Genomic DNA, 12,468 nt, shown 5'->3' on the forward strand with positions numbered 1-12,468 from the left:
GGCCAACATGGTGAAACCCCGTTTCTACTAAAAACACAAAATTAGCCGGGCATGGTGGTGCACATCTGTAGTCCCAGCTACCTGGGAGGCTGAGGCAGGAGAATAGCTGGAACCTGGGAGGCGGAGGTTGCAGTGAACCAAGATCGGACCACTGCACTCCAGCCTGGGCAACAGAGCCAGACTCCATCTCAAAAAAAATAAAAGTGGGCTCATCTAAATAGAGGCTATAAAGGCATTTAATTTTTTAAACACTGTATTTTGATGTTTTAAAAGTGTTTACAATGAGCACACAATACTTTCATTGTAAAAAAAATCAATTTAAAAAGTGCATCTCAAGTAGGCATCAAATTGATTTTCCTGAGAAAATCCTTGAGAAGGGCAAGGCCACCAGCTTCTCATCAGCATTGGGGCTGAGCTGATTCGCGGCTGTAGTTTCCCAAGTGTCCTCTTGTTACCAAAACACCAGGAGTCTGGTATCAGTCCTGCTGCTTGCCACACAGAAAGCCAATAAGAAGGCTTTAATGGGGGGCTGCAGCCAAGGAGGTGGGAGATGCATAGCAAATCCATCACCCTGATCAACTAAAATCAGAGGTTTACAGAGCAGAAATTAACTATATGCAGGAAAACAGGAACTAGGGAGAGTGAGGAAGAGGAGTTGGTCAGGAGGAAGCAGGTGGCCGGACAGGCAGCCATGACGGGGGAAGGGTCTGGCATCCCTTTGTCTAGATGCCATGATCTGGTGAGTTTCCATTCCTTCAGACTATCTGGGAGGACTGAGGGCCAATTTCCTGAGAAAGGAACTCAGATAAGACAAATGCAGCTTTCTCAAGTTTTAAGACTGGGAGGGCCAACTTCTGTGTTTATTCAAAAGAAACCATCGACATCCGTTCTATGGGACAATTGGGCAGGTTTCACTGTGGGACGTTATGCCCGATGATGCTCATAAAATCCCTGAGATGCAGGCCGGGGTGGGCGTGGACATCCCCCCTCCACGGGGCAGAATTCCAGGTGGAGAGGCTCGTGAGTAGGTGCGGGCCATGCACAAAGGAGAACCCAGCTCGCTCAGACCCCCTTCTCCTCAATGGCATCCATGCCAGCCTCTGTGGAACACCAGTCACTATGATGCAGGGGAGATTCTTTGCTTCGCTCAGGAAAGAATTCAAGAGCCAGCAGGTAGTGGAAGAAAGCAGCTTCGGGGAGGCAGTGGCAGTGCTGCAGGCTTACCCATAAGCAGTGAGCCACGTGTGGGGGTGATTGGCAGCCATATTTATACCCACTTTTAGTGACATGCAAATGAAGGGGCAGGTTATTCAGAAATTGCTAGAAAATGGGCGGTAACTTCCGGTTGTTGCCACGGAAATGGGCCGTGACTTCCGTGCATTGCCGTGCCGTTGTAAATCGTCCTGGTGTTGGTGGGGGGTGTTTTGGCTGATGGGCAGTGAGGGTGGCCAGAGGATGCCCTCCATGCTGCTTGCTGCTTTTGGCCTGTCTTCAGTCCGGTCCGGAGTATGACTCCTGCTGGCCTCCTACCTCATCTGGGCTAGGGCCCACCTTCACCCAGTATGCCCTTAACCTGGTCACATTGGCAAAGACCCTAGTACAAGGTCAGTTTCACAGGGGTTAGTTCTAGGACACACATATTCTGGGAGCTGCAACGCACCCCGCACCCACTGATCGCCGCTGAGATGTGTGGAGGGTGCTGTTTCCCCAGCAGAACTCCCCAGTATCCAGAACGCCGGCCTCATGAAGGCAGGGCAGGGGCGGCAGATGGGGCCAGCCCCATCAGAGCCTGAGGCCACACCTGCCCGGGCATCCTCTTCATCATCTGTTCTGCTTTCTGGTTCAGATTCTACAGTCACTTGGGAGAAGAGGGTGATGGGCTGTCCTGGTGAGGGTGCTGGGGCCCTCCAGTTTGGTGGGGGCCAGGTTGGGGGCCCAGGAGCAAAGCCCAGAGACTGCGGCAATGGGCAGCTGCCCTCTCCCCACAGGTCACCGTCGCCCTCTCCCCACAAGTCACTGTTGCCCTCTCCCCACAAGTCACCATGGCCCTCGCTGCCCGAGTGCGTGTCCTTGCTGTGCAGATGAGGACGTGGGGTCCCAGTGGGACAAGAAGCTGCCAGGGCCACACGGTTGAGGTGGCCCTACCTGTCCTGCCCCCTGCAGCCACCTCCAGAAAGGGGGCCAGGCCTGTCCTGTCCAACCCCACACGGGGTCTCTGCTCACATCTCTGTGGCATGGGCTTGGGAAAGTCTTGAGGGGCCAAGGCTTCCTCTCCTCTAGGAACCCAGAGTGAACGCCAGGAAGGCAGTGCTGGATTCTATACCCACCTCTTGCCCCCACCCCATCCACCAATGCCAAGAACTTGCCACAGCCAGAGGTGCCTGGGGAAAGGAGCCCTGGAGGCTGCCTGGAAATCCCTGATGTCGTGGCTCCTGAGTCCTCCAGCATTTAGGAGGCTGTGCCGACTCCCAGGGAGGTGCTCCACATACCCCCCACTCCTGTCGGGGAGGACCCTCGGGCTGGCCGGGGTCGCATGGGGAGGGGAGAGTGTGTCAGGGCGGCCTTGGCCCAGGTGGGGAGGGGGCAATGCGTCAGGGTGGCCTTGGCCCAGGTAGGAGAGGTGGAGCTGGAACTTTCCACCACAACCCTCGTCACTGTGATGACCTGTGGCCCCTGACCTCTGCCCTGTCATCCCGGGGAGAACTTGACTCCACTTCACAGATAAGAGGTCCAGGGACAGCCCTGTCTCCACCTGACTGGACTCCTGGCTTTGCACGGGCAGGCTGTAAACACAGGACTTGGTTTTACGCCCAGTTCTGGGCACAGGTACCTGTGCCGAGCAGGGATGCAGCAGCAGGCTCAGCATGGGAGGGGTTGTTCCAGGGATGGGGTCACAGCATAGGCATGGGTGGCAGCCCTCATGGCACACCAGACCTGGGTACAGCACCCAAACAGGTACCCCAGGACACAGCACCAGAACAGGTACCCCAGGACATGGCACCAGAACAGGTACCCCAGGACACGGCACCAGAACAGGTACCCCAGGACACGGCTTATCATCAGGAGCCTCTGGGTGGCATCCGTTCTGCAGGACCCTCACCTGCCAGAACCAACTCCTGCCATTCAGGCCGTGACCTGGAGGGGGCAACTTGTGCCGGACACCCCCAAGGCACCACTGCATTACACATGCACAGGCCCCACGGCCCAGGGGTCCCACCCTCCAGTTGAGGCAGTGGGTTTTACACCAATCCTCCCCTTTCTTGGGACCCAGCTGCTGCCTGTTGAAGGACAAATGCCCTGATGGCCACCTGCAGCCTGAATGTCCCAACAGGCTGGTTTAGCCGGGGTTCAATTAAAATGGTGCATGGTGGGGACGTGTGACTGGCAGACCGCACAGCATCTCCCTACAGCACCTAAGGGCGACAGGCTCGCCTGCCTTAGTGAGACAGGCACCAGACCCAAAGAAATTGTTTGCATTATTTTATATCAATTATAACAAAACAAGTTAAATTTTTAAAAGATACTCCGTTCTTGGCCTTGTGTGTCAGGTAGCAGGCCGGCTGGCTCCGCTGGTGACTTCCTCTGGGGAACTAAGAGAACCCCAGGTCAGTCCTGCCCAGGAGGGCAAGGCGGGCCAGTCCCGGGTCCTGACCCGGACTTCACGCCCCATCCTGCCAGCCCAGGCCCACCCCAGGGCCCAGAACGGTGGATGAGCTGAGCAGGTGGTGCCCTCAGCTCCCGTTTCACAGCTGCAAAAGGCCACTCCCAGGGCGCTGCTGCTGCTGGCCTTGGCTGGAACAGCCTGGCCACCTGGCCAGGTGGCCCTTATCCCCTGGACTCCTGGGTGACAAAGGTCAGTTGCCTGCCCTGCGGCTTGCTGTGGTTAGTAGCTCCGAAGCTCCCAATAAGCTCTCGGCCTGAGGAAACACCCTCTCTTGGTGGTTGCAACAGCTTCTCCTGATTACCTTGACAGAGGATGAGCAAACAACACCTTCCATTCTGGAACAAAGCACACACACCTCCTTGGCTTTCCAAGGGCTGCCCACCCGCCCTCCGGGACCAGTCAGCCAGCTCTGTGTCCAGATCTTCTATGCCCTTGCACATGCCATGCCAGGCACACAGAGCTGCATAAAGGGGGTCCTGCCCCAGGGAGGACAGGCAGTCAACAGATGATGCGACAGATGGGGTGAGTGGCCTGATGGCAGCTGAGGACATTGGACAATTGGGATGACTCCCTGGGGACTGAGGGGGAGCTGAGTAAAGACAGGAGCAAGCACTGCTGGCAGAGAGGCCAGCACATGCCAAGGCACAGGCGCATGGGTTTGACTGGAGCAGAGGGGAGTGTGCTTGGGGGTGGGCAGGAGGCAGAGCTGGGAAGGCCCCGTGAGCTGGCTGAGGACAGCTAAGACCACCTGGTGACCATCAGGCAGGCCATCCATGGCAAAGCTCCATATTTGAGGAATTTGGAGGTAATTAAACTTCCCCATCATCTAAAGTTGGCACCTGGTTCCAGGCCTCCTTTCAACCTAAGATTTATAAGTAACTAGAATTTCTAGACATCTCCGAAATGCATGGCTGATGAAACTCAATGTGCACCCCCTGCCATCACTAAGGCACCAGAATGTCTACAAATGTAGCATTTATCATGCAAATCACCCTTCAGCTCCCGCCGTGAGGTCCAGAAATGCTCCTGAGGAAAATCCCTGGTGGTGCCGAGTCCTCCGGCAGAGGCACCCACTGCACTTCTCTGCAGCGTTCTTTCTTCCTAATAAAACTTTCCTCTTCCAAACCCATACTGTCATTGGTAAGTTCTTACCAGCCCTCGAGTCGGCCCCTTCCCGAGGCTGGGGCTCCGACACCTTGCCAGGCACCTCGGTTGTGCGTACAGGACTTTACTGGGATTTCTCCCTTCTTTTCCCTCCCTGCTTCCCTTGATGGTCTGGTTCTTTACTCGGAAACTGAGGGCCCTGTCCAAGACCACTCTTCAGTGGGATCCTGAAGCCCTAGAGAAGAGATATCTTTCCATCACTGCCCTTAGGGGTGAGGAATTAGCCAGGGTTCTTTTCCATTTTTGAACCGCCAGGGAACCAGCTTGAGTACTCTTTGGCAATTGAAGGTTTCTGGCCAAGGGCACTACCTGGTGTTACCCGAAGGCCAAGACAAAAGAGCGAATTTACCATTACCCTTTGGGGTGGCAAGTCCACTTTCACTTGATGCCCTGTAAACCGTGCCTTGGAAATGAGCAGCAGTGATCCCCACTCTGCACAGACACATGCCACTGGTTGCGGACCCACGTTTGGATTCCACTTCAAGTGGGAACCGCATCCCAAGTTATGGGTGAGTTCTCCTTCACCTTAGGTCTGAGCTGACCGCTCAAACACGGGCACACCTGGAGTGGTCGTCCAGGCAAGGGCAGGCCCTCCATGTGTGGTAGACGCCCCCGAATAGAGTGAGCCGAAGAGGTGAGGTCCAAGTCCCTCAGGGACACCTCAGGGATCTTGTAGTACCTGATCTGAACCCAGCATGGGTCCATTTCATTCTTCGATTCCATCTGACTCGCCCTTGGATGGCATTCTTCAAAACTGGACTCATTTTGACCCACAAACTCTGAAAAAGAAGCATATGGTTTTCTTTTGTAATATATCTGGGGTTCAATATATGCTCCCCAATAATTTATATTGGCCTCTTAATGGGACCCTGGATTGGAATATTATTTTACAGCTAGACTCATTTTGCTGGAACCTCAGAAAGGATGCAGAGGTCCCATGTGTTCAAGTCTTTTTGGCTTTATCCCAAAACCCAAAATTACACAAAAATTGCCACATATGCTTCTAAGGAACTTCCTCCCTCCCTGATTCTGATGTCTTAGATGACCCTTCCTTTTGCCCATCACGCTCTCTGCAGCCTGCTCCCAATTCACCTGCCCCCTTTCAGTCTGCTCCATCCCCCAATCAATCTCCCGCCCCCATACCCAGATACTCTATCCCCCTCACATACTCACACAGGAGTCACATATGCCACTAGCAAAGAGTCCTCAGAAGATCCCACCAGGGTTTTACCTCTGCACAAGGTGGCAAATGGAGATTTGGGAACAATTCAAGTTCATGTCCCTTTTCCAATGTCTGATCTTTCTCGAATCCACACTGGGTTCATTTAGCCAGGATCCCACTAAGTTCATTCAAGAATTTCGAGCTTTAATTCTTGCCTTTGATTTGACCTGGGAAGACACATTCGTGTATTAACTACTTGTTCCCATGAAGAAAAATCAAGCCTATGGTCTTTAGCTCAAGCTGGGGCACATAAAGCTCATGCTCATAATCCTAATGATAATAGAGCCGGGAAAAATCTGTCCCCAACACAGAACCCACTGGCAATACCAGGCTGCCAATGTGGCCCAGACAGAGGCAGGGGCAGACGAGATTATAACTTACTTGTTGGAAGGAATGAAAAAGCTCTAATAAACCCCGTTAATTTTTCTAAATTACGAGAAATCACTCAGGAGCCATCTGAGAACCGCTGCCCTTTTCCAAGCTAGACTGGTGTAGGCCATGCATAAATATACCAATTTAGACCCCGGAACCCCTGAGGGCCAATCCATTCTGGCCACACGTTTTATGTCAGCCTTCCCTAAGACATCAGACAAAAACTCCAAAATTAGAGCAAGGCCCACAAACTCCCTTTCCTACTTTACTAAATGCAGCCTTTAAGGTTTTCAGTAACCAGGAGGAAACATTAAAAACAAGAAAGGCTCAGTTGGAGGAGGAAAAATGGTGTGGTCAAGCTACTGACATGGAGACAGCATTGGTACATTCTTTTCATTTGCTATTAACCCCAAGGCTTGTCCCTATAACACTAACAGAACAGGGGCCTGTCATTATTTCAAGAATCCAGGACACTAGAGTATAGAATATCCCAAACCTCTGGGTTATAAGCTGCCCCCGGGACCCTGTCCTCATTGCAAACAAGAGGGTCATTGGAAAAGTGCCTTTTCCTTCTCTCCCCCATGACAGGGCGTGGGGCACCTCTTCCTTCTGTGCCATCACAGCCACAACCTTGCCAACCTACCCAACAAGGGGGTCCTGCAGAACAAGGACAAGGATGAGGGCAAGGACGGGCACCTCTCACTCTCTCCCTGGGTGATGACCAAGCCTCTGAAAGTCATTCTCCAGGTGACTGACAGGGCCGTGTGCCCCTAACTTCTCTATCTCTATGGAGGAGCCCTGAAGAAATCTGATTGAGGCTGAACAAGAGACAATGTTCCTCAGGGATACAAGGGCCAGTTATTCAGCTTTAAACATTTACTGTAGCCCAATGTGCCAGTCCCTCATTTTCCTCACAGGTGTGAATGGAAAACTCCAACGAGGCTGTTTCACACCACCACTCCCTTGTGAAATGGAAGGCTATTCCTTTACGCACTCCTTTTTAGTCCTGCCAAGCTGCCCTGTTCCATTATTAGGGCATGACTTACTCACAAAATTACAAGCTAATTTATAACTAAGGCTTCACCTTCTAGCTGTTTTAACTCACACATCACCAAAAGAGCTGCTACAATCTGTAGAACCTCACATTCTAAAACAAGTGCCATTTGAGGTTTGGAAAACTTCTATTCCTGGCCGTTCAATATCAGCCACTCCTGTCATCATTCAGCTTAAAAATTCCAATAAGTTCCCCAGAACCCCCCAATACCCCTTGAAACCAGAAGCATGAAAAGGGCTAAAACCTCTAATAACAAAAATGTTTAACCCGTGGATGAGTGTACCCATGCAACTCACCTTGTAACACCCCCCTTTTAGCTGTAAAGAAACCAAATGGCTCTGACCTTAGAGTCATTACTGAAGCTGTTATTCCTATTCATCCTATTGTCTCAAACCCTTACACTTTTTTGGACAGATTCCCTCCACCACAGCTTGTTTTACAGTTCTTGATCTTAAGAATGTGTTTTTCTACATTCCTGTATGCTCAGATAGCCAATATTTGTTTGCTTTTGAATGGCAAGGCCCAGATACTCAAATAACTCAACAGTTAACTTGGACAGTTCTGCCCCAGGGATTCAGAGATAGCTCCCACCTTTTTAGACAGGCCCTAGTTAAAGACCTGTCCACACTGCAGCTTCTCCCAGATAGCAATCTACTCCAGTATGTGGATGACCTATAATCTGTAGTCCTAGCAAAGCTGTTCCAGACCAAAATACTGTATTAGTACTAAACAAACGTGCTGATTATAGGTGCAAAGTATCTCCTTCTGAGGTACAAATATCCACACAGGGTGTTCCATTTTGGGGTCTTATCTTAACTCACAGCACAAAGAGCCTCTCTAGCACTTGTAAAGATCTTATCTTAGGCCCGGCACAGTGGTTCACACCTGTAATCCCAGCACTTTGGGAGGCTGAGGCAGATGGATCACTTGAGGTCAGGAGTTCGAGACCAGCCTGGCCAACAAGGTGAAACCCCATCGCTACTAAAAATACAAAAAAAGTGAGCTGGGTGTGGTGACAGGTGCCTGTAGTCCCAGCTACTCAGGAGGCTAAGGCAGAAGAATTGTTTGAACCTGGCAGGCGGAGGTTGCAATGAGCCAAGGTCATGCCACTGCACTCTAGCCTGGGTGGCAGAGTAAAACTCAGTCTAAAAAATAAACAAAATAAAATAAAATAAATAATAAATTAAAAAATAAAATACAAAATATAAGATCTTATCTTAAACGTGACAACTCCAGCAACTAAACAACAGCTTGGGTCCTTAGAGGGTACGAATATGAACTCCTCCCTTTGGATTAATAGCAAAACCTTTACATGAAACCCTCAAAGGAGCTGAGGGACAACCTCTAACATGGACTAATAATATGAAGCATGCTCTAAAGACTTTAAAACAGGCTTTAATCTCAGACCCTGCCTTAGCCTTACCAGATCTGACCAAGCCTTTCTTTTTGAATGTACATGAACGAAGGGGAATCACTTTGGGAGTTTTAGCCCAAGATCTGGGGCCCTCTAAGTTCCCTGTAGTGTATTTTTCAAAACCTTTACTTGGCATCCCAGGAATGGCGCCCCTGCTTAAAAGCCTTAGCAGTGGTGGCCCTGTTAGTACAAGAAGCCTCAAAAATAACTCTAGGACAAACCTTAATGATTTTTATCCCCGCATCAGGTCTTGGATATTCTAAATTTTAAAGCCTTCTATTGGATTTCGGATAATAGAATTCATAAGTACCAATCGCTTTTTTTGCAAACTCCTGAATTATCTATAGAACCTATGGCTGCTCTTGGACATTCCTGTGTAGAAACTATTGATCTTACGTGCAGTGCTAGGGCTGATCTAAAGGACACTGTGCATAAAATTCCTGATTCTACCTGGTGCACTGATGGTGGCAGGTTCATTTTAGAAGGAGAGTGTGTCAGGCTGTGCTACAGTTAGCCTAACTAAAGTCATAGAATCAGGTCCTCCACCCAGAGGAACCACCTTGGCTCAAAAAGCTGAACTAATAGCCCTTATCATAGCTCTCTAACTGGGGACTGGAATAAAGCTCAAGTGACTTACATCCTGACTCAGTCTGTGTGTCACGTAACGCAAAGAGGATCCACTGGAAGCAAAGAGGATCTCTCACAGCCCAGAACACCCCCACTAACCATGCACCTCTCATAGCCCATAACACCCCCATTCAGCATGTCCCTGAAATTTCAACCTTGCTGGAAGACATACATCTCCCAATTGAAATAGCAAAATCCTTCACTGTCCAGCTCATCAAAAAGATAACTCAAATCCTGCCACAGGGGATAATTACGCAGATAAACAAACTAAATCAACTGCTTGGCCACCCTCTTTCCTCACCCAATCCCACCAAAACCCCAGCACACCCCACAAAAATTACAAAAGGCACTAAAACAGGGTTTCACATTCATTCCTGAGGGATGGCTTCAAAACTCTGAAAATAAACTTCTCCTCCCTGAGGTTCCACAATGGAAAATCCTCTAAAATCTCCATCAAGCTAACCACCTGGGGGTGGAAACTTTACAAGCCTTAAGAGATCCTCTTTTTCAAGGGCCTAACCTAGCCTAGCCCCAACTCTATGGGACATTTCTCAATCCTGCCCAATTTGCTGTCAATCAAATCCTGAGGGTGCAATGAACCCCCTGCCCTCCTCCAACCTATTCAACGTAGAGGGCCTGTCCCAGGGGAGTACTGGCAAGCTGACTCTGCCCACATGCCCTCTCGTAAGGGATTCAGATACCTTTTAGTCTTTATAGACACTTTCACAAGCTGGACTAAAGCCTTCCCACTCGAACAGAAAGAGCATCAGAAGTTAACTACGGCTCTTTTAGAACACATTATTCCTCGATTTGGGGTCCCTCAATCCCTCCAATCAGACAATGGCCTGGCCTTTATTTCTTCTATTACTCCAGGAATCAGTGAGGCCCTCCAAATAAAATATCACTTACATGCTGCTTACCACCCACTGTCATCCAAGGGCCAACTTAGCTTTGAAAACCCTTCTCACTAAGCTCTCTATAGAAACTCAACTGTTTTGGATAACTCTTCTTCCTATTGCCCTGTTAAGATCTAGAGTAATTCCCAAAGGTTTCAACCCACCTTAGCCCTTTTGAAATTATTTATGGATGCCCCTTTTTACAAACGGACTTATTACTTGATCCAGAGGCTCATTATCTGTCTCAATGTGATGCCTCCCTGGGCAAACTATCCAGGCCACTACTGAATACCAGGACAAATTTTGTCCGAAATCTGACCCCTCCTCATCAGAACTAAGACCTCCTGTTAACCTGGGGACTGGGTATATTTAAAAACTTTGCCTCAAGACAGAAAACCCCTTCCAGCCCTCTGGACTGGACCCTTTCAAGTCCTCATAGCCTCTCCCACAGCTGTTAACTGCAGGGATTCTCCCCTTGGGTCCACCTTTGCCACATAAAGTCTGCACTGCCGCCAGAACTCCAGCCTGCTTACACTTTGAGCCCTTGGAAGATCTATGATTTTTGTTTTGCAAACAACCAGGTGACACTAACCTCTCTTCAAAAGCAAAGGATACCACGTAAGCCTTTTGCTGTGTTTATCATTCACTTTCCTTCCCCTCCCTTGTCATTCATTTCCTTATGTACTCCAGAAGGGTTTTTAGGTCCTCCAATTTTCTGAGATTATCCTCAATTCACTTACTTTTTGTTTTGTTTTGTTTTTTTGTTTTTTTGAGACAGAGTTTTGCTCTTGTCACCCAGGCTATAGTGCAATGGTGCGATCTCAGCTCACTGCAACCGCCACCTCCCGGGTTCAAGTGATTCTCCCGCCTCAACCTCCTGAGTAGCTGGGATTACAGGCATGCACCACCATGCCTGGCTATTTTTTTTTTTTTTTTGTATTTTTAGTAGAGACAGGGTTTCACCATGTTGGCCAGGCTGTTCTCAAACTCCTGACCTCAGGTGATCCGCCCGTCTCAGCCTCCCAAAGTGCTGGAATTACAGGCATGAGCCACCACGCTCAGCCAATTTACTGTCTCTTTATCCAATCCCTATTTCTCAAGACCCACATACAATTATTCAGCTTGCACTAGATTTTTATTTGCAGGGTGGTTTTTCTAATTATACTTGGAGCAACTTTTGTAACAGTCCTTGAATTAGAACAATGAGACTCCTTTTTTCTTTCTTTCATGCTTTTCTGTTTATCTCTCATATAAAAACTTCCCAATCCTCTTGGTTTGACAATATCATCTTCAGCATCTCATATGCTATTGTGAGAGGAGAAAATACTTTGTGTGGCTGGCTTTGCCGTCCACAACCCGCTACTCCAAGCCATGTAGATTCTTCTTCGTAAGCACACCCTGTCTCCAATCAAACTGTACTGTTGGGATTTCATTCTTCTTCTCACCACTCCTTCCCACCCAGACCATTTCCTTCCGTGCTGGTAAATTGGAAACCACCTCCCTCTTCGTGCTATCATATTACTTCCCCCACCATCCATACTTACAATATCACTGAAACTTCCTTAACTTGTAATGTTATTTTGGGATGTACACCTTGTTATAATGACACTCATGCAGCTAACTTTGACTCATTTGAGGCCTTTGCCTCCTACAGTCAAAACTCTGACTCTGGCCAGGTGTGGTGGCTCACACCTGTAATCCTAACACTTTGGGAGGTAGAGGTGGGTGGATCACCTGAGGTCAGGAGTTCGAGACCAGTCTGACCAACATGGTGAAACCCTGTCTCTACTAAAAATACAAAAATTAGCAGGGCGTGGTGGCAGGTGCCTGTAATCCCAGCTATTCAGGAGGCTGAGGCAGGAGAATCGCTTGAACCCAGGAGCAGAGGTTGCAGTGAACCAAGGTCACACCACTTCACTCCAGCCTGGGCAACTGAGTGAGACTCCATCTCAAAAAAAAAAAAATTCTGACTCTATCTCATCACTGCCAATTTATAAGCCGTTAAACTGGACCAGTATAGTGGGGCTCCCAGTATACAGCACCCCTGCACTCCTA

The sequence above is a fragment of the Gorilla gorilla genome, chromosome 11, assembly GCF_029281585.2.
Source record: "Gorilla gorilla gorilla isolate KB3781 chromosome 11, NHGRI_mGorGor1-v2.1_pri, whole genome shotgun sequence".
Classification (NCBI taxonomy): Eukaryota; Metazoa; Chordata; class Mammalia; order Primates; family Hominidae; genus Gorilla; species Gorilla gorilla.